This window comes from Phoca vitulina, unplaced genomic scaffold (assembly GCF_004348235.1).
Source record: "Phoca vitulina isolate PV1807 unplaced genomic scaffold, GSC_HSeal_1.0 scaffold20, whole genome shotgun sequence".
Lineage (NCBI taxonomy): Eukaryota > Metazoa > Chordata > Mammalia > Carnivora > Phocidae > Phoca > Phoca vitulina.
Genome location: NW_022589723.1, coordinates 21,398,384 through 21,425,940, shown reverse-complemented (window position 1 = coordinate 21,425,940; position 27,557 = coordinate 21,398,384). Strand labels below are relative to the sequence as shown.

Genomic DNA, 27,557 nt, shown 5'->3' with positions numbered 1-27,557 from the left:
AAAACTCTAAGCATGAATAAAACATGAATCAAACTAGGAGACATAATCCTTGATAAATACTGGAAATGTGAATTAGTAGATCACATTTCTGGCCTGGATACTGAACACTTAAAGAATTAAGAGTTGAAAAGGAGAGGAAATATATCTAACTTCTAAGCCAGATGATTTCTTCTTCCCATTTTAAGTTCATCTAAAATTATTTTGCACCCTGTGGCTTTTTTTGACATTTCTTTAGCAGGATTTCCTAATATGTGACATTTTTTCTCTCTAGCTTAGAATGTGTAGCTTAAAACTGTTTCTCTTTTTTTTTTTTCTTTAATCTGGATATATAGTAGTGGGGAAGAGAGACAAGTAATAATATTACTGAACATGTTTATCTCTGTTCCTCCCCTGCCCCCAATATTAATATCTTTGCCAATTCTGGCCCTAAGTATAGACATAAGCAAACCCCAAATATCCCAGACTATATTTATGTTGAAGCGTCCTCTAAGAAGTTCTGGTTGAGGTCTATGGATCTTTTTTTAAGCCAAGGGCTTTGATTTATAGTAGAAACATCCTATACTTTATATTCTAGACTGAAAATACTAATTGAAGCAATTAAATTGTTATACAAATTGAGGGTATCTTTGCTTTCCAAAACCCAACTATAGAGGGACTTAAATCCCAATGATAAACACAACCCCAAACTGAACATTTTCAAAGTATCTAAACAATGATTAATTCAAGACAATTTGTAGAGCAGCGAGAGAAAGAATACACATATATACACAGAAACAAGAATAAATAGTACTTCTAGACTAAATTCCCAAACAAAATTATGAACTAGGTGATGTTTTGCTTCAACTCCCTCCAAATTTATTCCATTCATTCTATCTTTTAATGTCTGCTCTCCCCTCCCCCTCTCCTCAGATGTCTAGTATCCCTCCACACCTTAAGGGAAGACATTTATTTGATATACTCATAGGTAGGGATTTAATTCAATCCTACCCTGAAACCCAGACAGGAGAAGATCCTTGCCCTAGAACCCACACACTAAGAGGGCTCTACTCATCACAAATACAAACTCAAAAATTAAATAGATTGTGGATTCCTCTGTCACTTGGGATCTCACACTCGGTGCTGGCAGAGTAAGCCAGGACCCAAAACATCTGCGCTTGTGACTAACACCACCTGCTCTTATAATTAACACCCTGGAAGCCCCACAGAAACACTTTGGACCATCTTTTGTTTTATATCCTAAAAACAAAAGGTGACTATGTCCAAATGCTACTAAGGTTTGCAGACTGCCATTGCTAACAACAGAAATAGATACTGTTTTGGAGTATAGGAAGAAATTTGAGCTATGGAAGCATTTAAGTAAGAGAAAGGGTGAAATAACTCACCAGGTTCTTTCTCTGGATGGCATAAATGCAACAGGTTATTTCCTAACCAAGTATTATTTTCAAGCTTTAATAAGCACCATTTTCTTTCGTTTCAATGTATGCATTGGAAGGCACTCATGAATCAATACAGCATGCAAAACAGGTGTACTTGCTGCCTGGGGAATATTTTGACTATTAAATGATTCACATTACTCTCAAAGTTTGTATATGGGTAATTCTAGATGTAATATACATGAAGCCTCATATTCCTTGCCAACTGGATATCTACTGAATTCTAGAATTATCAATAGTTTTATTTTTGAAATTTAGATTTATGAGTTCTAACTCATTAAATTTTTGTTTATTCAAATGATTTACATAAAAATTTATATGAGATGATAATTGCATTTTGTCCTCATTTTAATAAATATTTTTAAATGTCTTAGAAGAAAGTAACTTTCTGCAAACCATGTATGAACTCTATCTGAAAGCACACATGGAAATAATTTTAAATTTTTTGTATTTATAATTTAAATTACATCTTTATTCAAATCATGTCAATTTTGAATAACATTTTATTTTTTAATCCTTTAAATATTAAGAATATGTGTAAACTGTAAGTGGACCTCAGGGGGAAAAAAAGGTTGAAAAGAAATAGAAAAGAGTTCAATGACAAGGTATATTTAAATTTTTTAAACCAGGAAAAAATTAAAGAGAGCAGACATCATGTGACTTGGGGAAGGTTGTATTATTTGTCATGACTGTAGATAGAATGCAAAACTTTTAAAATGTTTTATTATAACTGCATAATCTGTAACCATGCTAAAATAAAGATGAAAATACACATTTTCTTAAAGAAAAATACAATAATTTATGAAATTTATATATTTACTTTGAAACCTAAACACTGCCACCCAGAACACCTATATATACATATTGATAATTAAGTTGTATTATCTTTGATATTTTGCCAACTTTCAGCATATTAAAAAAGAACTGTTGCACGTTTTTAATCTCATCAATATAAAAGCACATTTATTTGTTGAGGCAGGAAGATAGAGCTACATTTTATTTAACAGTTTGTTAGCTTGATTTAGAAATTATAAATATTTAGGTCTATGATATGTGGGCCTCCATTTGTGCTCTTGACTTTGCAAATGTTAGGGATGAGTCTGATGTGATGTGTTACCTCTTCCAAGATGTTTGCACATTAACAGAATCCTGAAGGTAAGGGCAACCCAGTTCCAGCTAATACCAAAACTGTTTACTGAGCATTTATCTTGTGCTAGGTTATGTGGGAGGCACTGTGGAAATAAAGATTAAGTGCACAGAGCTCAGGATGGGTGACATATAATAATACATTTAATATAACATGGCAAGCATAATGATTTGATATGCACAGGAGGATGCTGTTTCTTGGAGGAGATGAATTTAGCCCCAATTTTGTGCTTTAGGTGAACAACCAAGAAATGATTTATGAGTAGTGGTTCAGTGCACAAAGAAGAATTTGAGTCAAAGGACACATATAAAATACAACTTTTTACTTTAGGAAATACTATTTAATATATATGTGTCTCTTTCATGAAACTGTGTAACTATATCTCCAATTAAGACTTTGGGCTTTTCAACAGAATACACATTCTTCTTGAGTGTACATGGAACTTTCTCCAGAACAGATCACATACCATGTCACTAATTAGTGCTCAACCAATTCAAAAAGACTGGGATCATTCCCCACATATTTTCAGACCACAATGCTTTGAAACTGGAACTCATTCACAAGAGGTAATTTGGAAAGAACTCAAACACTTGGAGGTTAAAGAGCATCCTACTAAAAAATGAATGGGTCAATCAGGAAATTAAAGAAGAATTAAAAAAATTCATGGAAACAAATGAAAATGAAAACACAACGGTTCAAAACCTTTGGGATACAGCAAAGGCAGTCCTAAGAGGGAAGTATATTGCAATACAAGCCTGTCTCAAAAAATTAGAAAAATCTCAAATACACAAGCTAACCTCACACCTAAAGGAGCTAGAGAAAGAACAACAAATAAAGCCTAAACCCAGCAGGATAAGAGAAATAATAAAGATCAGAGCAAAAATCAATGAAATAGAAACCAGAGAAACAGTAGAACAGACCAATGGAACTAGATGCTGGTTCTTTGAAAGAATTAATAAGATCGATAACCCCCTGCCAGAGTTATCAAAAAGAAAAGAGAGAGGACACAAATTAATAAAATCATGAATGAAAGAGGAGAGATCATGACCAAGAAGGAAATGCAAACAATTTTAAGAACATATTATGAGCAACTATATGCCAACAAATTAGGCAATCTGGAGGAAATGAATGCATTCCTGGAAACTTATAAACTACCAAAACTGAAACAGGAAGAAATAGTAAATCTGAACAGACCCATAACCAGCAAGGAAACTGAAGCAGTAATCAAAAACCTCCCCAAAAAACAAGATTCCAGGGCCAGATGGCTTCCCAGAGGAATTCTACCAAACATTTAAAGAAGAATTAATACTTATTCTACTGAAGCTATTTCAAAAAACAGAAATGGAAGGAAAACTTCCAAACTCTTCTTATGAGGCCGCATTACCTTGATCACAAAACCAAAGACCCCATCAAAAAGGAGAATTATAGACCAATATCCTTGAGCATAGATGTCAAAATACTCACCAAGATACTAGCCAATAAGATCCAAAAGTACATTAAAAGGATTATTCACCATGACCAAGTGGGATTTATTCCTGGGATGCAAGGGTGGTTCAGCATTTGCAAATCAATCAACATGATAGATCACATTAATAAAAGACAAGATCCATATGATCCTCTCAATTGATGCAGAAAAAGCATTTGACAAAATATAGCATCTTTTCTTTTTTTTTTTTTAATTTTTTTTTATTGTTATGTTAATCCCCATACATTACATCATTAGTTTTAGATATAGTGTTCCATGATTCATTGTTTGTGCATAACACCCAGTGCTCCATGCAGAACGTGCCCTCCTCAATACCCATCACCAGGCTAACCCATCCTCCCAACCCCCTCCCCTCTAGAACCCTCAGTTTGTTTTTCAGAGTCCATTGTCTATAGCATCTTTTCTTGATTAAAACTCTCCAAAGTGTAGGGATAGAGGGGACATATCTCAATATCATAAAAACCATATATGAAAAGCCCACAGTGCATATCAGTCTCAATGGGGAAAAACCGAGATCTTTTCCCCTAAGGTCAGGAACACAACATGGATGCCCACTCTCACCGCTGTTGTTCAACATAGAGCAAGAATTCCTAGCCTCAGCAATCAGACAACAAAAAGAAATAAAAGGCAATCAGATTGGCAAAAAAGAAGTCAAACTCTCACTCTTCACAGATGACATGATGTTTTATATGGAAGACTCCAAAAGACTCCACCCCAAAATTGCTAGAACTCATAAAGGAATTCAGCAAAGTGACAGGATATAAAATCAGACACGAGAAAATGGTCAACATCACTCAGCATCAGGGAAATATAAATCAAAACCACAATGAGATACCACCATACACCAGTTAGAATGGGTAAAATTAACAAGACAGGAAAAAACAAATGTTGGCGAGGATGCGGAGAAAGGGGAGCCCTCTTACACTGTTGATGGGAATGCAAGCTCGTACAGCCACTCTGGAGAACAGTATGGAGGCTCCTCAAGAAGTTAAAAATAGAGCTACCCTACGACCCAACAACTGCACTACTAGGTGTTTACAGATGCAGTGAAACGAAGGGGCACCTGCACCCCAATGTTCATAGCAACAAAATCCACAATAGCCAAATTGTGGAAGGAGCCAAGATGTCCTTCAACAGATGAATGGATAAAATGGAATATTACTCAGCCATCAAAAATGATGAATACCATTTACAATGATGTGGATGGAATTGGAGGATATTATGCTAAGTGAAATAAGTCAATCAGAGAAAAACAATTATAATGTGATCTCACTCATATGTGGAATATAAGAAACAGGGCAGAGGGCCATAGAGAAGGGAATGAAAACTGAATGGGAAGAAATCAGAGATGGAGACAAACCATGAGAGACTCTTAACTATCTGAAACAAACTGAGGGCTGCTGGAGGGGAGGTGAGTGGGGGAATGGGGTAATTGGGTGATGGGTATTAAGGAGGGCATGTGATGTGATGAGCACTGGGTGTCATACGCCACTGATGAGTTGTTGAACACTACATCTGAGACTAATGATGTGTTGGCTAATTGAATTTAAACTAAAAAAATAAAAGACTTTCAGCTTTTTTTCCCTTCTCTCTACTCACGTTTTTACATGTTTTAGTGAGTTTGAGTGAACCTTATATTTATGTTGTACCATAAAGAGAAAAAGTTTACCAATCTTTGCTCCTTACAATGAAGTCATCTCTTTACTTCAGAAAGCAGGTAAAAGCCAGTTGTGGGCAGTGTCCCAGTCAGTTTTTCAGGTAAAACCTTCAGTTTATTTGCATAATCCCTGTATACTTCACTTCTCCATGATTACAAAAATCTTCCCTCCCTCCGTATTTGGAAGCTCTGCTCAGAACACACAGATCATCCCAAACTCATTCTCTTCGACTCTGCAAGCTCCCTGCATTCCCACACTCCCCTCCTTCCTGCTGTTCCCACAGTTCCAGAAAATAATCACCTCTATGTCTAATTTTCTGTGGCCACACAGTAGCCAGACTCCTCTCCCTTCTTCCCCACCTCCCAAGTCTTTCCATTGTGGATCAGTATGGGAGAGGAGACAGGAGACAGAAGGATGCCAATTATCCTTTTGTGAAATGAAATCTGGTATTGCTCTAGTCCAGAGACCACCGATTCTAGTTCCTAAGAATATATCTGATAGGATAGCTCAAACTATCAGGATTTTACCAGCCTGTTTGCAGAAAATAAACTTAGAAGATTACTATTAGTTTCATCCTTATAGAATTGCTTTCACACGCATATGAATTTGTTTCCATCCCTTGAAGTCACATATTTCTCATGCACTATCAACTGGTATTTACTGCTGTCTGTGGACAGAAACAGGAGACCAGTACCATCTGTTTTCATATTCTGCCAGTTCAACAAGAATAATTGACATCTTTACATGCATTATGCACTTCAGCTGATACAGGAAGAGGTTTCCAGTTTTTTGAGTTAGTTGGTGATGTATGTTTGATCTTGAGGAAAATCCAAACAAAATTGGAAAGGGTATGCGACCGTATAATAAGGCCCATCTGTGATGTTTGTCTTTAGGTAGCAAATACTAATTATAATTTAAACTTTTTTTAGCAGGGACCTGTAATCACCATAAACCTCAGTACTTCTGGTGGATTTATCTAATTGGTTACCAAGCCATGCCCTCTTCCTCCCAGGCACACAACCAGACCACATTTCCCAACCTTTATTGCAATAGTCTTGCCCTATGACTAAATTTCGGGCTAAAGCAATGTATGCCATTTCCAGTCTCGCTCTGAAACACCTACTGTGAAATAATCCTCTTTTCCCTCATTTGCTGGCCAGATGCAAAAGATCCAGCTGAGGATTTTAAGGCTCTAGGGAATCACGGAGCCACTAGACGGTAGAAGTCTGGGTCCCTGAGCCAATTCTCAGGAGAGAATTGCCCAATCAGAAATACCTTAATTTATGCAAGTAAGAAATAAACAAACTGATACTTTGTTAAATTATTTGTTATGGAGTTAGGCTACATGGGATTATATTCTGTTGCTTCACTAAAAGGTTTTCAAAGATTGAGACCCACTTGCTAATTAACCTCCAAACTACTCTGCTTTCTAAATTCCTCCTTCTTTTATGTATGTATATGCATATATCTATATATTCAGATATGTATATTCAGGCTATCCCCTTGTTATGTTAAGAAAACAATAAATAGGCTCTGAGAGAAGAAAGATCATAGAAGTAAAATACACAGGCTTTGTGGATAGACTAATACCACTTTTTTTTTTTTGTCAGCCTTTTTTCATACTTGTGGGCTCTCAGCTATATTTTGAGTAGATTATTATTACCACTTAAATGATTCTATAAAAAGCGAGCTGTTATTGTTCCAAAATCCATATGCCTGTTTTTCTTGTGTCTTTATATATTCCTCCCATAATGTGTAATTATATATTATAAGGAGACATTTCAAATAAACTACAATTACATCTTAACTACACCTACCAAATATCAATGTTAAGAGATATCAAATTCAAGAATATTCTTCAAATTATCCTCTGCTTAGTGGTAGACCACATTGACAAAGGTGCATTTATCTCATACAATGTAAATGACTCTTAGAATTTATTTAGCCATCAATCCTCCTACATTTTTAATTTTGGCAACAAAGATTTAACTAGCTCATTACATTTACAAAGTAAACATTTAATTAGTTTCCCAAATTGCAGTACAATAATTTTGTACAAAATTTAATCTTTGAATTTCAATGATAAATATGAAGATTTTGCTACCAGTATAAAAATGCTTTGCTAAAATTATTCAAAGAAAAAGCTTGGCGGGGTGCCTGGGCCTCAGTCGGTGAAGAATCCGACTCTTGATCTCAGCTCAGGTCTTGATCTCAGGGCCCAGCATGGAGGCTACTTACAAAAAAAAAAAAAAAAAAAAAAAAAACGAGGGGCGCCTGGGTGGCTCAGCTGGTTAAGTGTCTGCCTTTGGCTCAGGTCATGATCCCAGGGTCCTGGGACTGAGCCCCGCATCGGGCCCCCTGCTCAGTGGGGAGTCTGCTTCTCCCTCTACCCTTCCCTCCTACTCATGATCTCTCTCTCCCAAATAAATAAATAAAATCTTTATTAAAAAAAAAACAAAAAAACTTTGGCAATTCAATTTGGAAGTATATGCCTGTACTCCTTTAGATGGTATTTACCAGCATTTTCTTGAAAAGAATATTTTTTTTCCTGAAAGTTAGTGTTTAAGCATGGGGTTTTATGTATAAGGCAGAAATGTACAATTACGTATTAGTTTATAGGATGGGGTAGTATACGCTCAACCCATTCTCATGCCAAAAACAAATGTGCTGCCATCAACCATCACAGTGTTATTTTCTAGTTTATTTGTGACATAATTTTATTGCATAAAGTTGTGTTGTCCTATAGTTGGTAGTGTACATTTTTTTAGAACTATCCTAAATATCCCACTGAGTGTGTGACATTCTGCTTTAAGAAGTGATGATATGGAAGCTCTGGAAGGAATATCAAATAATAAACCAGCATTAGGGGTCCAATGACATGATGTTTTGTGAGATATTGTGTGCTCACAAATCTAAAGCCACATCACTCAGAGCTTTTGGTTCTAAAAATAAATACGTATCAAACTTTTATATACCATAGACACATATAAACATCTATCAAAGATAACCATAAATTCATATTAACAATGTATAGGTGGGGATAATGTCCTCCTTTTTATGCACTGAGAATGCTAAACCATGTAATCAGAAATAAAAAAAAAAAAGAAGAAAATACAAGTTGTAGTTTTCCATTTTAAAGCAGCTCTATAAAGGTCTTGTAATATCAGCACATCTTTGGGGTGAGAAATCATCTAAAACTCTGGCTATCAAAGTAAGCTATGGTATTAAGAAGCTATAAAGCTTGGACTAATAAAATAAAAATGAAAAAAAAAATATGTAACATGTTAACAAAAAGTAATTTGGACCAATGCAAAGCTTCCAGGGAGGAAAATCAGCCAACAAGAGAAAAGATTATGCACAATAATAAATTACTGTCATTGACTTTCTTATATTCAATGACTATATAAGAACAAATATCACTAATTTTTGTAGGGTAAGAGAAAATACCAGTTTCTTTCATGACACATTTCTGATAACCCAGCCTTAGCAAAACACTAGGAAAAAGAAAAGTCAACTAAAACTGGTAAAATGTTGCCTTACTCCATGACCACTACAACTGATACTAGGAGCAATTTTACCTTTGAGAGCAGTAGGTGACAGTCCTACTCATAAATGCAACCCATCTCTCAGCTGAATCCCAGAATGAATCTAGGCTCTCTAGGTTCATTAAACCAGGAATGAAGTAGAATCAGACATACTTCATAGACACAATCTCTGACACATCTATTCAGAATTTAGACATAGATCAATTTGTGATCTAATATGTGATCCATATATATCAGTTGTGTATTTTTATTTGTCAGAACATATAACATTTATATATTGTTTTTCCCCTTGGCTCTATCTTAGTCATCTTTGTTTTAGTCTTAGCTCTAGAATTAAATCAATTAAGTGCTCACCATAAATTTTTTAGCTGGAGTGTCTTCTGTCATCTCTTGATGGATAAGCTCTTTTACTAGTAGATTACTCATGAAGGGCTCCTGGATATAAAATCCTTGGTTTACAGTTTCTTCCCTTGAGAGTCTTCAAAATACTGCTTTATTAATGTTGCCATATTTATATATTTCTTGAGACGTCTGATGGCAACCAAATATTTTTTTCCCTTTCATTTGTTCTTTGTGCCTAGACGCCCTCTGGATATTTTCTTTATCTTTAAAATCTAATAATTTTACCAGGATCTGTTTCAGAGTTGACAGCTCCAGGCTGACTTTTCTAGCATCAAGTAGGCCTTGTCAGTGCACACCCGGAAGTCTTTTTTTGTTTCCATAAAGTTTTCTTTTATTTTAGTTTTAGATGTAAGTTCTATTTCTTTGTTTTATTGTCTCTTTTTCAGGGATGCAAGTTATACATATTAGAAGTTATCACTTGCTAGTACTATTCCATACTGACCTCTTACTCATCTGGGGAATCATAATAATGGCTCCCTGTATTTTCTCATAAACTTTTACCCTAAACAAGTTATAATGCTGAGAGCCTTATTTTGATCATATCAACATGTGTACATCAGTGTTTGCAAAGAGTAGGAGCTCATACAACTTTGAATAAATGAATCAGAATTCATCATTCAAGGGCCAAAGTATTGGCTAAACTATATAGATATACATAAATAAACTATAAATTTTATAAATAAACTATATAGATATATATAGAATGAGTTATCTTCTAATGTAATTTGGTGACAGAATATATAGGATAATTCAAAGATAATTGGAGTCATAAAATAGTACAATTCCTTTGAAATGTGAGAATTTACCCTATTGTCTTTATTATCTCATTAGTTGTTTCATTTTAGTTCATGTATTACTTATTTCAGGTTGAAGTACTTCACAGACAAATCACAAAAGCAGATAAAAACAGCATCAATGCATATTGAAATTACATGATACTGAAACAATAAATGAAAATTTTACTAAAGCACGCTATTGCAGATGTTCCAAAATATGAGAAAATCAATGTGCAAATACCTCTGAAATTATTTCTTTTTAAAAAGAGCTCCAGAGGTGCCTGGGTGGCTCAGTCATTAAGCGTCTGCCTTCAGCTCAGGTCATGATCCCAGGGTCCTGGGATCGAGCCCCGCATCGGGCTCCCTGCTCGGCGGGAGGCCTGCTTCTCCCTCTCCCACTCCCCCACTTGTGTTCCTGCTCTCGCCATCTCTGTCAAATAAATAAATAAAATCTTTTAAAAAAATAAAAATAAAAAGAGCTCCATCTGTGAGTCCTTAATATCTTTTCATCAGCCAGGAAAACAGTCAATAAAGTTGTATTACTCTTAGCACTATGCTGATTTACTTTTATTTTATACTGAAAAATCCAACAAGTTTATCTGAAGCAATACTACCTTATAATATGTGTATGTTTGCTATTGAGAACCTAAGCTAGTCAGATCAAATTTTGATTAAAAGGTTTAAACTTAAGATATGACCATTCCTTGTACTGAATACAGACACTACAGAGTTTTCAAAATTGTTTTACTCATATACAATGAGTTTTCATCCTTTAGAAGAAAAAAACCTATGAAATCCAAATAAACAAATACCTCAACCTGATGCTTTACCTACAATAACTTAATTAGTAAAGACATTAATTATATTTTTGAGAATGGAAAAATTAATGCTTACTAAAATATTAATATAAAAATAATTGGAAAACACTTGCAAGGCAGTTGATAGCTCAGAGAGATTTCTCTATTACAGGAAGATCTCTTTCAAATAGCTAACAAAAATATAATAGCTCAGAAAAATGGGCAAAGGTCATGAATGGAAAAGGAAATACAAGTGACTATATGGAAAAAGATGAGCAATTGTATTCATCATTAGACAAGGACAATCCAATTTCAAGACATTGTTTTTCACCTAGGAGATTGATAAAGATTAAGGATATTGCTAATACTGGTGTTGACAAGCACTTTTAAATACCATTAATGGGAATCTTTAATGATACAAAGTTATTGAAAGTTACTATCAACACTGGACTTACATACCTTAGCCCACTACTTCTTTCCCCTCACCATCACTCCTGTCATCATTTTTCATGATCTTAATAACAATTTTGATGACCTATTGAGTGCCCCGGTTCTCAGCCTCTGAGCTCCACGTCTCTACTTGGCTTGTCCTCCCTACACCACAGCCATCTCTTTCCATGGCCTTCCCTTAGGTCATGCCATTACCAGCAAGGACATTCCCTCCAAAAATCTCAATTTCAAGCCCTCCTCTCTTGCAAAAGCATTCTACTCTTTCACTACCACCTCATCTCACTCCCTCTTGTATCCATTGAGCCCCACATTTCCTCTATAAATGACCTCCTTCATAACTTTACTTTCTCCTTATCTAATTGACAGTCAACGGTCCATGATTGTAATCTCTCATTTACACACACCCTCAACTACTTGGCCTCTCCTTGTCTTTGTCATACTCATCTGGCAAAGGCCTAACTGGGGTAAATCCAATTACCTATCTATTTTGTGCCTTTATCCCAGTGACTCATTTTGACTGGAAAAAAATACAACCATGCTGATTATTGTTGTCTGAAGTGATTGCCACAAAGTTCAGAGGGGCCCTTAGTACTGACAGTGATCTCTACATTTTGCTAAGTGCTTTGCCTCCTATGCTCTGAAATTATTTCATACTAGTCTCCTCTTTTCACAAACATCCCCAAACCCCTCTTCTCTCCTCACTCTCAACTGATCCCTTAGATTCCACATTCCCCTCTGCTACAGTTATCAACCTGCCTTCTTCTAAAGCCATACACCTTGCCTCACCCTCTCACTGCTAAACTACCCATACTTCTATTTCAGCTAACCAGTCCACAGGGAACTGAATTACACTTGATTTCTCCCATTCAAAGACTTTGGCTATTGCAACTGTGCATTATCTCTTCTGCTTTATCGTTTTCTTCTGTCCAACGGAAAGAGTCCCATAATCATAAAAACATATGACATTTCCTATTTTTATTTATTTTTATTTTTTTTTTAAGATTTTATTTATTTATTTGACAGAGAGAGACACAGCAAGAGAGGGAACACAAGCAGGGGGAGTGGGAGAGGGAGAAGCAGGCTTCCCACGGAGCAGGGAGCCCGATGCGGGGCTCAATCCCAGGACCCTGGGATCATGACCCGAGCTGAAGGCAGACACTTAACAACTGAACCACCCAGGCACTCCAACATTTCCTATTTTTAGCTACTAAAATAAAGAACAAAGAGATTAAGGAATTAAAAAAAAAAACAACAAATTAAAGACTAGCTAAATATTTTGCTAGATAACACTGAAGTATAAAGAAACTACAAAGATTATGTAATAAACTCGTACAACAAAATAATGTAACTTATATGGGAAGCACCCTGAGAAAAAATATATGCATTATTGTTTTAAAAATTAACAGTTATATTTTATAAAGAAGCCATTTAGATAAAAAATTCAAACAGTATTCAATGAATTAAAGACCAATATTTAGAGGGCAGGGACAAACATAAGTAAACTTAGTCAACAAACATATTTTTTAAAAGTTCAACTCCTTAGGAAAGAAATTGAAAGTGTAAACAAACAATGAGGCACCACTTTACAAGTAGTATAATAACAAACTTAAAATCATCACAATATTCTATTCTGTCAAAGGCATACTAAAACAAGAACACCCACCCACCACTGGTGACAGTGTCCACTGTTAAAAATTTTGTGACATAATTTGACAATACAATTTAGAGATATAATCAGCTTTGACTCAGTAATTCTACGGCAAATGTGCCCTAAGGACATAAACAAAATGAGGAAAAAGCATCATATAAGAATATTTTCATTGTAGCATTATTCATAACACTGATTATCCAGAAATAGAGGGCTGGTTTAAAAGCTGAGGCTAGTGGATTTGGTGGATTATTATGTAACTATTAAAACAATGCCAAAACTCTGTGTGAATACGCCAAAAAAATGTGAAAAATACAGAACTGCATCTATGTTGTATTACAATTATAAAAAATCCTGTATGCATATGTAGCTACAGAATATGGAGTCGTAGACCAGTGGGTCAACAAAAAAATCAAGGAGGAAATCAAAAAATACATGGAGACAAATGAAAATGAAAACACAACAGTCCAAAATCTCTGGGACATGGCAAAAGCAGTTCTAAGAGGGAAGTTTATAGCAATACAGGCCTACGTCATGAAACAAGAAAAATTGCAAATAAACTGCCTAACCTTACATCTAAAGGAACTAGAGAAAAGAAGAACAAACAAAGCCCAAAGCTAGTAGAAGGGGATAATAAACAGGAAAGCAGAAATAAATAAAATAGAGATTAAATTGAGACTAAAAAACAAGAGAAATGATTGATGAAATCAGGAACTGGTTCTTTAAAAAGATAAACAAAATTAATAAAACTCTAGCCAGGTTCATCAGGAAAAAAGAGAGAGGATCCAAATAAAATCAGAAATAAAAGAGGAGAAATAACAACTGACACCATGGGAATATAAGGAATTATGAGAATATTATGAAAAATTATATGCCAACATGTTGGACAACCTAGAGAAAATGGATAAATTTCTAGAAACATACAATCTGCCAACTGAATCAAATTATAATAGATAATTTGAATAGACTGATTACTAGTAACAAAATTTATTTTTTAATATTTTTTATTTATTTATTTGACAGAGAGAGACACAGTGAGAGCAGGAACACAAGCAAGGGAAGTGGGAGAGGGAGAAGCAGGCTCCCTGCTGAGCAGGGAGCCCGACCTGGGGCTCGAACCCAGGATCCCGGGATCACAACCCAAGCCGAAGGCGGACGCTCAATGACTGAGCCACCCAGGCACCCCACTAGTAACAAAATTTAATCAGTAATCAAAAACTTCCAACAAACAAAAGTCCAGGACCAGATGGCTTCACAGGTGAATTCTCTATTTAAAGAAGAGTTAGTACGTCTTCTGCACAAACTATTCCAAAAATAGAAAATGAAACTGAAAATTCATTCTATGAGGACAGCATTACCCTGATACCAAAACCAGATAGACACTACAAAAAAAGAACAGTGTTCCAATATCTTGGATGAGAGTAGATGCAAAAATCCTCAACAAAATATTATCAAACTGAATCCAACAATATATTAGAAGGATTATTCACCTTGATCAAGTGAAATTTATTCCAGGGATACAAGGATGGTTTGATATTCACAAATTAATCAATGTGATACATCACATTAACAAAAAGGATAAAAACCATATGATCATTTCAATAGATGCAGAAAACATATTTGACAAGATATAACATCTGTTTATGATAAAAATTTCAACAAAGCTTGTTTAAAGGGAACATACATCACATAAAAAAGACCATATATTAAAACCCATAGCTTATATAATACCCAGTGTTAAAAAACTAAAAGCTTTTCCAAGATCACGAGCAAGACAAGGATGTCCACTCTCACTACTCTTACTCAACATAGTACTGGAAGACCTAGCTGTTGCAATCAGGTAAGAATAAGAAATAAAAGGCATCTAAATTGGTGAGGAAGAAGTGTAACTGTCACTATTTGCAGATGACATGATAGTATAAAAAAACCCTGAAGATTCCACACACACCCAAAAAAACCTATTATAACTATTATAACTAGTAAATGATTTCAGTAAATTTCAGGACACAAATTAATATAGAAAAATTTGTTGCATTTCTATGCACTAATAACAAAGTAGCAGAAAGAGAATTTAAGAAAACAATACCATTTACAATTGCACCAAAAAAGAATAAAATACCTAAGAATAAATTTAACCAAGAAGGTGAAAGACCTATACTCTCAAAAATATAAAACACTAATGAACGAAACTGAAGACAACACAAATGGAAAGATATACTGTGTTCATAGATTGGAATAGTTAATATTACTAAGATGTCTATACTCCCCAAAGCAATCTACATATTCAGTGCAATTCCTATTAAACCAACAGCATTTTTCACAGAACTAGAACAAATAATACTAAAATTTTTAAGGAACCACAAAAAACCTTGAATAGTAAAAACAGTCTTGAGAATCAAGAAGAGCAAAGCTGGAGGTATCACAATCCCAGATTTTAAGATATCTACACAAAGCTATAGTAATCAAAACAGTATGATACTCACACAAAAATAGACACAAAGATCAATGTAACAGAGTAGAGAGTTTGGAAATAAACCCACTCTTATACGGTCAATTAATCTACAGCAAAGGAAGCAGGAATATACAATCAGAAAAAGACAGTCTCTTCAATAAATGTGTTGGGAAAACTGGACAGCCACATGCAAAATAATGAAACCGGACCTCATTCTCATACCATACACAAAAATAAATCAAAGTAGATTAAACACCTAAATGTAAAGGAAAAATAAACTATTAGGACCACACCAAAATAAAAAGCTTTTGCATAGCAAAGGTAACAATCGACAAAACAAAAAGGCAATCTACTTAATGGGAGAAGATATTTGCAAATGATAAACCTGATAAAGGGTTACTATCCAAAATATATAAAGAACTTATATAACTCAACACACAACAATCTCATTAAAAAATGGACAGAGAATCTAAATAGACATTTTTTCCAAAGAAGATATACAGATGGTTGGCAGACATATGAAAAATGCTCTACATCACTAATCATCATGGAAATGCAAATCAAAACCATAATAACATCACCTCACAGCAGTCAGAATGGCTAGTAGCAAAAAATCAAGAAGTAATAATTGCTGGTAAGGATGTGGAGAAAAGGGAACCCTCATGCAATGTTGGCAGAATTGTAAACTGGTACAGCCACTGTGGAAAATAGTATGGAGGTTCCTCAAAATTTAAAAATGGAAATACCATATGCTCCAATAAATCCACTATTGGGTATTTACTTAAAGTAAGGAAATAATCAAAAAAATTAAAACACAGCCTATGAAATAGAAGATATTTGCAAATGACATATTTGAAAAAGGGTTACTATCCAAAATCTATAAAAAACCTTATCAACTCAACACCCCAAAACCAAATAATACACTTAAGAAATGAGCAAAAGACATGAATAGACATTTTTCCAGAAAAGACATACAGATGGCCGAGACAAAAGATGCTCAACCTTACTCGTCATCAGGGAAAAACAAATTAAAACCACAATGAGACCTCACACCTGTCAGAATGGCTAAAATTAACACACACACACCACATCTTCCTTGTCTATTCATCTATTGATGAGGGATCCTGTCAAGTACAACAGGGAATGCATGGAAGAACAGCTTTGGAAAAAGGATAAATTCTTGATGGGCTTGGGGATTTTAAAGATATTCTTTACCACCAGCCCTCTAGAGAGTCTAATTGCAACTCCCAGATATATAGGTCAAGGCAGTTGACAAGACTGAGAGATTGTACCTAGATATCCAATCTGAGATTGTGTGCCTTTATGGTGAGGGCATAAGCATTAAAGTATATTTTATTTATCATTTTAGAGTTGAGAAAACTCTGATTATATGAAACCAGGAACTTAGAAAGTGGATTCCTTACGCTGACTAGAGTAGAGAGGTCAACCACATTAAACTTACATTTTAACAATGTATGTGCTTACAACTGAACACAAAGCTGTGGAAACAAGGGTACTGAATTTTTAAAATACAACTACTTGGTAGATACGACATTTTTTACTAGAAGAGAAGCAAACAAATGAGCATCTTTTTATTGTCATCACCTACCATCCATCTTTCAGTAGAAGAACCATCAGCATTAAAAGACATACTTTGGGGGGTGCCTGGGTGGCTCAGTCATTAAGCGTCTGCCTTCGGCTCAGGTCATGGTCCCAGGGTCCTGGGATGGAGCACCACATTGGGCTCCCTGCTCGGCAGGAAGCCTGCTTCTCCCTCTCCCACACCCCCTGCTTGTGTTCCCTCTCTCACTATGTCTCTCTCTCTCAAATAAATAAAATCTTAAAAAAAAAAAAAAAAGACACACTTTGGGGAATCATTTGAATTTGTAAGGATTTAGTCACAAACTCTATATAGCTTAGAATTCAACTTCGAATTCACCTAGATGCTGGCTGGGTGATTTGACCTGAAAACCTGACTTGGGCTGAGCCAGTAATGTGGGCTTTTTTTTTTCCTCCTGGGAATGTCTATGGGCCTTCCTATAAACCCCATGAAGTATTTTGTTAAGGGACTAAACTTGTGATTGTTTAAAATTTAGTCCACTGTATTTCCACTTACGAACACACCCACCCCTGCTAACTAGATAAATTTTAGATAGTCAATGAATGTAAGAAATGTAAGGACACAGGAATAATTACTTTCATCATACAGCCAAAAACGTAGCAATGCTTTGAGATGCCTATAAGTAGCTTAGTCAAAAACAATTTTTAATTTCATGAGTTTCAAAAGTTGATTTTAAGCATTAGCCTATAAAATGTATAATACAAACTATACTAGACAGATGCTGGAGAAGGAAGCTCATAGCCCTCAGCTGTGTTCTAACCACCTGTGTGACCTTGAGCAATCCTTTGATATTCCTTGTTACCAGTGTTCTTGTTTGCAAGAGAGCAGAGTTGCACTAACTGACCTCCCTCTGATGTGTCTTAAATTCCAACTGGCACGATTCTCTTCATAAAATCTTCCCTATCATTCAACTTCACCCTTGGCCTGACTTCTGGGAAGATGGCCTAATTCTGAAGAAAGAGAACACATGAGGGCCCAGAAAATAAACAAACTATATAGATTCTGGGAAGGGAAGGGTTGTAATGTGAACAATCAGATCAATCATAGATAAGACTCAGACTTTATGATAGAAACACCAAATATTTTGAGAATTACAAGTCTTACAAATTTTGGAGCATCTGTTGAGTTTCTTTGCAGCTTATGTAATAGACGTAACAACAATATTTAGATGCTTGCTGTTGAATATGTACGTTAGGCTTGCCAGCTGGAAATTATTTCGTGACCAAAATACCATACACATAATCAAATAGCTAAAGATGGACATATATTTCCTCTTTTGGAAATTTCTGGGGACTTGCCAGCACAAAAAAAAGTAGCTGAGGCTAAGTGGTAACCAATGGGAACAATTACCCAAGGGGAGGCTAATTTTACAATGGAAAGAAGGAGATTTGTTACCAGACATAACAAACTGGTGAATGTACATGCACATAAACCAAGTACTCCCACTGCAGGCCATCAAAGAGAAATGTAAATTTTACATTTCAGAAGCTATCCACTTACAGGGTCAGTGATGGTATTTATAAACAGTATTTTAAAGGAAAATATTTTGCTATACATTTCCTGGCTTAAAAATTTTTCCTTACAACAGATCTTCCCATCCCTTTTCAACTGGTTAACTCCTGCTTGTTCTTGAGAATTCCGTGTGAAAATCACTTCCTTAGGGACCACTTTCCTAAATCACCTCATAAAATAAAATGCCCTTCTCAAATATTCTTATAGCACAACATACTCATCCTTTAGAGGAGATATCACAGTTACTTTTACTTAAATAAGCATGAATATTTGATAAATACCTATCTTTTTGACAAAATTATGAGCTCCATAAGGGCAGAGACTCTTTTCGGTCCCAAATACCTAACACAGTGCCTGACATAGAAGAGACATTTAAATATTAGCTTATAAAGTGATCAAATAAATGAGTAACATTTTTTTTTGTGGGTTATGGAATGGATTTAAATACAAATGATAGATCAATTCACATCTTAAGAATATTCTTGTAATAGACTTTTTAAAACGATCTTACAGAATGACTACTTGATACTTCCCAGTATTACAGCTATGGAGATCACATAATTTGGGTTCTCTGAGATTGTTCCAGTTCAAATATGTTGTTCTACGTTATATGAAAATACTCTTACTTGTCAGACCATGTGTCTTGTTATTTTGGTTAGAGGAAATAATCAACATAACTCTAGGGTATTCTGAATTCCAGAAAATGCTAAGAAAGAAATTTGCATAAAGCCAACAGTCTTCAGCAAGTATTTGCTCAGTTGCAATCAATTCATATTACATAAGATTACAGCACATGCTTTAAGTAGATGTGTTTTACAGAATGTGAATCTTACAAGAATGGTGAAACAATCAAAATTCACTTCCTCAAACTTTCAAGTTTAAAATAAATAAAACCAGATGGATGTACATTTAATATAGTGGCATGTGCCTACAAGATGTGAAATTGCATATTTGACGCTCTATTACACATTTGAAATAGACATGATCGAAAGCGGAGATAAGTTCCGAGACCACTATAAAGACAGAGGAAAAGTACTGAATCCCTAGGTAGGACAAAGTCTTGTGGTTCAGAGAAGTAAAACTGACAGAGGTGGCTCCTCAATATGAAGACACAACATTTGCTGAGATTTCAGATTTTAAAATTTTAATTATCCCAGGAAATTCTCATGTTGTAAAGCTGAATGTAATCAGCTTTATATATTACTTTTCTTGAATAAGTAATTTAGCAAAACCAAACATTCACCAACATAAATCCTCAAATCCAGTACTCTGTTAGCAGTAATTATTCCGCATGTTCTTTCCTGAGCAGTGAGTTAACAAATTACTTTGTTTGCAAGGGCAATGGAAAACAAAAATGTTAATGTTACTGCTTTGGGTGTTACCATCTCCTGTCCAGGTTTTCTCTAAAGAGAATTTGCAACATGGTTCGTGATCTCTGAAATTTCCCAGGGGAAGACGGTTCACAAAATAGGCAAAATCTGCCCAAACCCACGTACCAACTGTTCCCTTGGTTACATGAGCTATTGAACATAGTTGCCAAATTCCAGAACCTCTCAGAGGAATAAATGAATGAAAGACCTTCATTACCCAGCAGGCTCATTCTGCTTCTTGAAATTTCCTGAGATAGTATTTAGTGTAGTTATCAATTTCATGAGGTCCCTCTTCCATGTACTGGAGAGAAAATGTGATTCAAGTTCCCATTCAGTTAGTACAAATTTAAGCAAGATAACTCTTTTAAAAGCACATTTTAAAAATGTTGAAACTTATAAATGAAAAGCAGAATTCAATATGAAAGAAGCATGCAAGGACTAGTAATAATATAATTTTAGGATTGCTAAATATAATTTTAGGATTACCACAAAGGGTAGCTGATGCCAGTAGGATTTGGTTATCAAGTAGCAACCAAAATGTATAAGATATTATCATAATTTGAAGAGCCTAAAACTAAATGGAATAATGTTTTCTTACCCTAAGAAGTGGAATATGAGTTGAGAAATCATAACTTAAGAGGGTAAACAGGTAGTTTATTTTTCCTTGTTCACAAGAGAGTGAGTATGGAATCTGAGACTTTGACTTATCAAATATTTCAAAATACTGTTAGAGGCTGTTTTATCGTTAAAGATATGCCTGAATATGAAGTATACTCTAAAAAGTAAAGTGGTAGTCAATTATACATTTGTTCATAGGTTCATAGTCTCAAATTGCCTTATTATAATAAAGTATTTTAGCAACAAGTTTACATCTCAGTATATCATTTGCCTTTAACTATAAAAGATAAAATGCCATTACAATTCAATTTTTACTATCTAAATCAAATCTCATACATTTTATCCAGAACTTTATTACTCTTCATTTTCTGATCCTTACTTTTAAAGTTACATGACATAGTTCTCCGTAGGCAAATAGAAATAAATTAAAGGAATAGCCAAATGGCAACACTGTCAGTACATTGACTTCAAAGTTTCAATATCAATTTTCCATAGAGATAAAGTATAATACTTAGTAGATGATAAAATCTGAAATTAATGAACTTGGGTAAAATTCAACTCAGGAAAAAAACTAATGAAATTACAAGTGAATAAATATTCATAAATAAAATTGATACCTAACAGTAAAGAAAATTTATATCTCTATGTGAATGAATTTGAGAAAAATAATGGAAAAATTACTAGTTATAGTTAATATGTTAAGCCTCATTATTACTGTATGTTTCCATATTTACTTACATGGAACCACCTATTATGGTGAATAAGAAATAAGCATTATGATTTGAGAGAAATAATAGACAATGTGTTAAAATTATAAACCAGTGCATTTTTTTTTTAAAGGGAAAGGATGGAACATATAGGAAGTTTGTAAAAGAATAATGCTTTATCCAGTTACCCTCAGAGGCTTCCCTATGCCTGTTTCCATCATCATAATTGAAAATGGTTACCTAACACTCTTGTTTATAAATCACTTTTTAATGCAACTTTATTGAGATATAATTTACACAGCACAAAGTGTTAATGTGTACAATTCAAAGGGGGTGGGGGAAAAGTAAATCACTGCTAAGGGTATGAACCTTCTTCTTGCAATGATGAAAATGTTCTAAATTTAGATGATGAGGATGTTTGCACAACACTGTAAATATACTAAAGCATTTTGAGCATTATTTCATTCCATGCTTTTGAAAGCCTCTAAGAGCCAAGACTCCAGTGAAGGATGGTATTCATATGCCAGAAAGCTCAATAAATTATACAAGATTTGAGGAATATGGGACCAAGTGAAAGGAAGGAAGCATACGAGGAAACAACTGTTAACGAAGAGGCAACAACCCACACATCCCAGAAGAGGTGGGGCAGGAGGCAAGAGCCCCATGGAGTAGTAAGGGTGTACCTGGAATCCATCAACCTTTTGGGAACCACACAAGGGGCTAAAGAATACACTACCTGGGGATCCTGCAGCTATGCTTGCTTATATCCACTTTAGATCTGCCACATACAGAATGCCGGGGAACTAAGCTGAGGAAGTCACTCATACAACATACATTTGTTAAGTACTCAGCATCCAGATGTCAAGGTATTTTGTAGATGCTGGATGTATAGCATCAAGAAACACAGCAAAGCTCTGCTCTCATGGAGCTTATATTCCACTGGGGAAGTAGTGATACATCAGAGGCGGTTCTGTTTTCCTGTTTTATAAGGTGGCAAAGACTTTCTTTTCAGAAACCTGAAGTGGATATCTAGGATAAAAGCACTGCAGGCAGGGGGAACAGTATGTGCAGAGAACCTGAGGGAGAGATGTTTGATATGATGGGGAAGGGCAAGGTGGTCAGTGTGGCTGAGGAGAAGGGACCAGCTGAGTGTGGAAGTAGAAGAGTTCAGAGAGAGACCACCAGCAACTGTGTAGAGCCTTATGGTCCAGGGTAAGGACTTCTGAGTGTGATGACGGTTATGAGTCTAAGAGTGATGGGATTTGATTTTTGTCAGTTCAAAGCAAAGAAACAGTAGAAAGGTATTTTCAGAATTGAAGCAATAACTAAGAAAAGTTTAATATCCCATTGAATACCAGGCAAAATTAACAAGGAAAGCAACCCTTCAACATTTTTTCCAAACTTTGAAATAAGTGTTTAAAATACAATAAGCATCTAGGCTAAAACAAAACACAACAGATCATTTGCAAAGAAAAAAATTATTCTGGTCTTATACTCCTTTACTATAACCCTGAACACCATGAGCTAATAGAGAAATGTCTACAGAGTTCTGAAAGAAAACAAGTATGACCCAACAATTACACACTTAGCAAAGCTGTCATTCAAGTTCAACATAGAGTTATTTTCGGACATGCAGGGGCTTAGAATATATAACCATGTATGCTTTCTTTCTTTCTTTTTTTTTTTTAAAGATTTTATTTATTTATTTGACAGAAAGAGAGATAGAGAGAGCAGGAACACAAGCAGGGGGAGTGGGAGAGGGAGAAGCAGGCTTCCCACTGAGCAGGGAGCCCGATGCGGGGCTCGATCCTAGGACCCTGGGATCATGACCTGAGCTGAAGGCAGACGCTTAACGACTGAGCCACCCAGGTGCCCCCCAAGTACACTTTCTACTAAGACTTGCAGATATATGCTGGACAAATAACTAAATTAAAATCAAGGATGACATGTTAAAAAAAAAAAAGGGTAAAAAATAAAGCAATAGTAGTATATTTTCACATAAAAATTATTTTGGTTAGTTGTATTATAAAAATTAAAGATATAAAAGTATTTATATGACAAATTTGTGAACACATATGCTAATGTGTAAATATGTATTTTATATATACATAATTTCTGAATAATAAGACTGGCCGATTTTAATGCTCTTTTTTGTGTTTCTTTATATCTTCCACATTTCCCATAATTGCTTTTTTCAATCAAAAAATAATACTATACTTTTTCAACAGAGAAAGAATAAATCATTCTGTAATATCCTCTGGTGTTAAATAAAATGTTAGGTCCCATATTTTCTATATATTTTAACAGGAGAAAAATTGAGTTTTTAGGTCATTAGTGAAATACATAGATTCTTAATTTACATAAGGCTTTAAAATACATCTAAACCACTCGTTTTCACAGTGAATCCTTCATTTAAATGAAGACTTAAATAATCATCACTAAAGCTAATATTCATCAAGTACTTATTCATAGGTGTCAAGCAACTGTCTATCCAGTTTGCTTATAATATCTCATTTAATCCTCACACAATTTCTCAGATAAAGAAGCTGAAGTATAGAGGTGACATGACAACTGTTCAATATCGAATGGACAGTAAGTAGCGGTGACAGTTTCTGCACTCAGCCTGTCTGAATCAAGCCAGTATTCTTTGTTATTAAGCGCTCTATGGAAGACATCCTCTAGAACAACCCCAAATTATCCCCACCTTCTGGTATTCATATGACTGGGTAATCCCTTCCCCTTGACTCTAGACTGGACCTAGTGACTTACTTAGTAAGTAGAATATAATGGAAGTTATGAGATAGCACTTTTGTGATTGGGTTAAAAGCGATTATGAATTCCAACTGCTAACAGACTCTCTCTATTGCTTTCTGGGCTTCCACACTTTGATGAAGAAAAGGTCATGTTCTCAGCTTTCTTTTTTTTTTTTTTCTTTTAACTTCCTGCCTTCGTATCCCCCTAAGCCACAGCAGCGGATTTGGGGCACGGCCGTGTTGTGGTGTCCTGCCATCTACACAGTGAGCAGTCAGATGTAACACAATGGAGTTTTTTCATTGCAGTGATGGTACTGAAGCTTATAGGTAATTAACTGTTTTTATAAAAAATAAACTATTTAATGGGGTGCCTGGGTGGCTCAGTCATTAAGCGTCTGCCTTCAGCTCAGGTCATGGTCCCGGGGTCCTGGGATCGAGCCCCGCATCGGGCTCCCTGCTCCGTGGGAAGCCTGCTTCTCCCTCTCCCACTCCCCCTGCTTGTGTTCCCTCTCTTGCTGTGTCTCTCTCTGTCAAATAGATAAATAAAATCTTTTAAAAAAATAATGTTAATATATAATAAAATAATGCCGCTCACTCTGTTATATGCTAAAGCGGTCCGTGAGGGGAGAGAAAAGGCTGCAGTTACCTGTAGCACATGGCATTTATGTGTAGCTTGTCAGACTCAGCTCTAGTCACACCTACTCTGAAGGGACGATGAGCATTTTGGAGAATTCCTCAAGAACCCTTCCAATGACAAGTAGCTTACAGTGCACTGAAGTCTTCTGGGGAGACGGAGGCGAGGATTACCCTATGGCACAGCACAGTGTTCCCATACAACACAGCATTCCCCATTAGGTATTTCTGTTCTCTCTCCAAATTGCCCACATGCCCCAACCTGCTCTGTTTCTCCAGTATCAGACTGTCACCAGGCATAACCTCTGTCTTCCTCTCCTACTAAGCTTTTAAAAATGCCCTCTTCTTGCCTCTTAATGCATCTCTTTTTTCCATCTTGAATGTTGTTATGGGACTGAAATGAGTCTGAGGTCACACCGCCATCAAGCCACTCACAGATAGTTTACCAATACGGTAAAATATATGTAGATGTTGTCTGACATGCTTGCAAAGCTCCAGTTTAAAGACTAAGGGGTCTGGGACACCTGGGTGGCTCAGTCAATTGAACATCCAACTCTTGGTTCCGGCTCAGGTCATGATCTCATTGGTCGTGGGATGGAGCCCCGCGCAGGGCTCCGTGCTCAGTGGGGAGTCTGCTTGAGGATTTCTCTCCCTCTCCCTCTGCCCCTCCCCTCACTCACACATGTGCGTGCATGCTCTCTCTCTCTCTCAAAATAAATAAACCTTAAAAAAAGGAAGAAGAAGAAGAAGAGGTTTTAGCCAGAGCCTTTCCCCCTTTCTTAGAGTTATAACCAGGTCACATCTGTACATATCATTTATAGTCTATATGATTGGCCATCACCCCAAAAAAGCCCACAGGAGGTCACGTCTTCAGAGATTTCTCTGGAAGGTCTCTGAATAAAAACATGGCAAAAGCAGAGTTTTCGGGGGCTCCTTAATAGGAAAGTTTCTGAAAACCTGGTTCTATACCAATTATCACCTACTTTCCAGATTTTCTTTGCTGCCAAAACATTTTCACTTACTGAGTATTGGCAGTCTCCAAACAAGACAGATCCCTGGCCAAAATATTACCAAGAAAGTCACAGATATTTGCATTCTTTGGTTCCATCTGTATACGTGCATGCATGGCTGCACTTCTGATTGATTTGATTTGCTTTAATTAGAAGATTAAATTTATAATGTCTACTGTTAAAGTCAAGCAGTTTAGGTAATGTTCATTCACTCTTAAATCATTTTATCTTCTTTAATACCTACCAGGGGCAGCAAGGCAGAAATCAGCATCTAAGGCCCTGATATTTAAATATTTATATTTCCTGGGGTGCCTTGGTGGCTCAATCATTAAGCGTCTGCCTTCGGCTCAGGTCATGATCCCAGGGTGCTGGGATCGAGCCCCACATCGGGCTCCCTGCTCAGCGGGAAGCCTGCTTCTCCCTCTCCCACTCCCCCTGCTTATGTTCCCTCTCTCACCGTGTCTCTCTGTCAAATAAATAAATAAAATCTTTATTTAAAAAATACATTTCCTGCTTTAATTGAATTTTTCTAATCTAATTTTAACTACTTTTATTTCTCTAAACTTTTTCTCAAATGCTACTAATAAGGAAGAAAAATCTAATCAAGATTTTATCACTTCTTTGCTTTTCTTTTTTCCCCCTCTCCCAGAAGAGATATGGCTGGAAGATTTATAGTAGGAAGACAAAAATTAAGAGCTAAATATAGATTTTTTCATATAAGTAGATAATTTACTATGTTATGATATTGACATATACAAACCCTTTCCTTTGCTTTCAGCAAATGCCAACTTTATTTTCTTGATTGTATTCTTACTACATTTTCCTCCTGGCAATTATAACCTACTATAGATTTCCACATTCAAATGCTCCATTCAAATATTTTGCCCAAAAGATGTGATAACTGGCCAGGAATATCTTAGTCTTAAGGGGAAAAAAAAAAGTTTATTCCTAAATATATCATTCTCATTATAGATATTTAAGAGAACTCAGTACACAAAAGTCAGCCCCAAGTTGTGTCAAGTTCCCAAATAGTACAGGAGAGATTACATGTATGCTTTATTGGTAATTGAAAATTCATTAATTAGGAAATACACCTGATGTTCTTTTGTGGGACTTAACGCTTAGTGCACAGGGGATTATTAAATGATTGAAAAATTATTATTATTTGACTATCCACCATGGCCTAAGAATGAGGGTTCACGTGTAAATGGGATTAAAAAGTTGGACTCCTTGAAGCTTATTTTTAAGTTTAAGAGCAGTGTTTTCAAACTGTTGGCCCCAACTCCTCAGTGGGTCATGAAATCAGTTTAGAGAATTAGAACTAGAATTCAAATATATATATGTATTATATATATATATAGTATATATATAATATATATGAAATATATAATATATATATGAATGAAATATATAAAAAATATATATGAAATATATATATGGAATTGAAAAAATAGAATAAGAAATTTTCAGAGTTTATCACCTCTATTCTTGTCAAGAATCCATGTTTCATGAAACTTTTGATTTTGTGTGTATCTGTGT

At 35.5% G+C, this 27,557-nt stretch overlaps 1 protein-coding gene across 8 annotated transcripts in view; it reads right to left on the bottom strand.

The window, feature by feature from the left end:
• Positions 1 to 27,557, bottom strand: part of UNC13C (unc-13 homolog C) — a 591,291-nt gene that overhangs the window by 139,586 nt on the left and 424,148 nt on the right. The window lies entirely within an intron of this gene.